At 39.1% G+C, this 3,797-nt stretch overlaps 1 pseudogene; it reads left to right on the forward strand.

Moving 5' to 3' along the window:
• Window positions 1-3,151: 3,151 nt before the first annotated feature.
• Window positions 3,152-3,584, forward strand: LOC113758682 (annotated as a pseudogene).
• Window positions 3,585-3,797: the final 213 nt, after the last annotated feature.

A 3,797-nucleotide genomic window follows, 5' to 3' on the forward strand; every position in this document is an offset into this window, starting at 1 on the left:
AGAGAACTCCATAGTCTTGCCTTCCAACCCTAGTTGAGTAAGAGTAAACACCAAAGGAGAAAGATCTAGGACTGGTGAGAAATTTTACTCCAACATAGGTGCTTGATTCAAGCTTGAAGTCTTCATTTTGGTGGGTTGACTTGGTGGTTCAAGCATCTTACAAGAGAGGTAAGTACACTTTAAAAGATAATTTTATGGTGTTTTAACATGTGCCTTAAGCTTTTGGGCAAACTACAAGTTGATTTGGTTGAATTTGAGGTTGATCTCTTGGATCAGAACAAGTAGTAGATGAGTTGGGTTGGCATGTCTACCAAGTGTTTGATGAAATGTTTGCATGAGTTGGGTTAGCATGCCTACCAAGTGTTTGATGAAATGTTTGCACTTTGTTCATAGTTGTTTATGAGGTATTAACATGTTTTAAACCTCTTTTGAGTACAATTTAACACTTGGTATGTGGGTTAAGTTAAAATCATGCAAGGATGAAGGTTGAACAAACATGGAAAAGTATGGACTGTTTTCGGGTTCCTTTCATTATTGGATTGTTATGGTTCCCTTAATCATGTTTATGTGTTACACCTTGAACTCCTATGGTCCTAGGTGACTTGAATTCTTGAATATAAACATTTGAGGACTGATTTGGGTGAATTTGGATCAAAACCAATGAAGTTAGCACCTAGAACTAGAGTAGTTTGGAATAAGGTCAAGACTGATCCAGGGTTGGAAAAATAGCCAACTTGTCTGAGCTACTGTTTTTGATGGGGGACGAACCATGGTGTGAACTTGGTACCGTTGGAAAGCCCTTTGAGTCTAGTTTCCAATGCCACCGACGGCACCTAATTCTGACTTTTCTACAGTGAGTTATGACTGTTTTACTGAGACTGCTTGGGCAAGACTGTTCAACCCGTGAAGAACTCTTAAGCTCAAATGAAATTTCTCTTTTGGCCAACTTTCTTGTACTTGTTAAACTTGTTTCTCATGAACTTTTACTGTATTTTGGGCCAACTTTACATGATGAATTGTATGACTTTAACCACTCACTTGCTCTCTTAATGAGCCTACATTTGAGTGGAAATGAACCTTGAATGTTAACGATTTCACTCGTTGCCCTAGAATTGGGAAACGAAGGTGGTCGTAACCAGGCCACTTGACGTTTGATTACTACTTTGCTTGTCAGGTGAGTGTTCCACTACCTGCTACCACTTGTTATGTGATATACTTGAATACTTGAAATGCCTGATTTGTTACTGTTTAAACCAAACACTGTTTTGATAAAATGGGGACGTGTGTGTACTTTATCGCACTCGATCTCCCTTGTTTTCACTGGAGCTCTATATAATGTTATTATGAGATGTGATATCTCCATGAATGCCTATGATTGAGTTGTTTGGGCGATATCCCATCAACTACTGCTACTGTTTGGGTACCCAACCTCATAGATGAGTTGGTTGTATCGAGCCAGCAAGCGCTTGGTCGAGAAGGCCGATAAACCTTGAGGACTGTTTACTGTACACTGGAAATCGGTATACTCGAGTATTACCAAACTACTGTTTATGGAGTGTGGGCCCGGTAGGGCCGGTAGGGGGTTGATTGGTGGACGGAAATTGGTGAAAGTGGTGTTCTAAGGACCCTATATACTGTGCATACAAGTGTTGACGGAGTGTCAACAGGAGGCAATTATGATCAAGCTCAAGTGGATCTTTGGCTTTTGAAAGTCACCCGTATCCTTGAATTGAACTATGATTAAACTGTTATTCTACTATCCGGTGTTTATTTGGTTATTTTGTGACCTTATGTGGCTATGTGTTTATTTGCTTTATTTGGAACCTCACTGGGTTTTAGCTCACCCCACTCCCTTTGTTTTCCTTAACAGATCGGGAAGGGACTTGATCAAGAGCTTTCTTAGCTTTATTTTACTTGTACTTGTGTTTTGAGGTTGTAACTTTTGTTTAAGCAGACTGGTAAGCTTGTATCCGTAAGTTCGACTTCTGCTATGTAATTTTGAGTGTAGAGTGGTAGTAGACAATTAGTTATCTAAATACTAAGCCTGAACGTTGGATTAGTGATTATGTTTCAATCAGGGTTTCATTCCCTTGCTTGGAAGATATCTCGTCTGTTTCATTTGTGTTATTAGTACTTTGAACGACTGAGTTCCGGCGAGAGTTGGGCAGGCAGCCCGCTGATACCCTAGGGTTCGCCCTAGGGAGAGGTGGGGCTGTCACACCTTCGTGATGATATCCTTAGTGTGTGAATGATTTATTAAGCTTCAATAATTCATTTTCTTTGATTTCTCTTGCGAGTTAAATTACTAGTGCATGTTTCGTCTCCGTAGTCCTGGCAAGAGTTGGGCAGACGGTCCGGCGAACCCTTTGGTTCGCCTTAGGGTACGGTGGGGCCGTCACACGATACGTAAAATCAAGACATAAACAATGTGCATGAAGCCTCAGAACCAACTTAACAACAAAAGAAAGTAAGCACAACCAACATCACTCAAGAACAGGGGAAAAAGAGAAAAAGAGTACTTAAGATAAGATTAATTACATATCCCACCAAACAACAAAAATGCAGCCAAGGGAATAAAACATTTAACTTAAAGAGCAGTGAGGCAAAGCTGCTAAACAATTTTGTGTGGTTTTTTCCTCTTCTTTAGATTTTTTGCCTAGTCAATTCCTTCCCACAACTCTCAACCTCTTTGCCCTTGTTGGTACACAATAATCCAGCCCACCATACCAACACCACTCCTTCTTTTCTTTCTTTACACCACCACACAAATGAAACCCACAATGCTAAAGAAATTTACCCAAAAATGCTATAGAAAGCATAACTAGGGTAAGAAACTTTAGGAAAACTAGACAAATGATGGAGAAGAAGAGAATTTACCCAAAAATTGAATGTTGGGTTAATAAAATTTGAGGGAAACTGATTATTGAGCAAGAAAAGAGAAATTTACCACTTTACAGCAAATGCGTTTAGGAGAGATATAAAAATTAGTAGCCCAATAAGGAGAGAGAGGTCTTTTTTTTGACAATATACATTTAATTTTTGACTTTGTAAACTGAGAGAGAAGAAACAGCAACCTCAGCAAGAGCAAAGAGTAGCAAAATCGATAGGTGAGGGGCATTGCGGCAGCAGACAGCATTGAAACACAATTAAAATGGCGGACAAGGTGGTAACTATTCGAACCAGGAAGTCTATGACTAATCGGCTTCTTTCCAAGAAGTAATTCGTGATCGATGTTCTGCATCCGGGGCGACCTAATGTTTGCAAGGCTCAGTTCAAGGACTCGAATGCCATTTTTGTCTTCAAATTTGGGACGCATTTTGGGAGAGGCAAGTCAACTAGGTTTGGATTGATATATGATTCTGTTGAAAATGCGAAGAAATATGAACCCAAGTACTGGCTTATCAGGAATGGCCTGGATACAAAGGTGGAGAAATCTAGGAAACAGCTCAAAGAAAGGAAGAATGGAGCCAAAAAGATCCGTGGTGTAAATAAGACAAAAGCTGGTGACATTGCCAAAGCTGGAAAGAAGAAATAAATTTCTTAGGAGTTTTAGGGATTCTTGAGTTGCTGAAAGTGGTGATGTTTTTGCGGCAATCTTGTTTTGTCATTTGTAACCTTTAGATTTAATTTTTCTACTTCTTTGCGCTTTCACTCCCAGGCAAAGACATTCACATGTTCAAATCCTGATCTCAATCTATATTTAGTTTTAACTTTAGAAAAATACTAAAAAAAAGAATAGGAGAAAATTTTGTTAGTTTTGCCTAATAGTAGTGTATTTTTTTAGATGTTTTATATTG

The sequence above is a fragment of the Coffea eugenioides genome, unplaced genomic scaffold (assembly GCF_003713205.1).
Source record: "Coffea eugenioides isolate CCC68of unplaced genomic scaffold, Ceug_1.0 ScVebR1_64;HRSCAF=311, whole genome shotgun sequence".
In the NCBI taxonomy this organism is placed as follows: domain Eukaryota; kingdom Viridiplantae; phylum Streptophyta; class Magnoliopsida; order Gentianales; family Rubiaceae; genus Coffea; species Coffea eugenioides.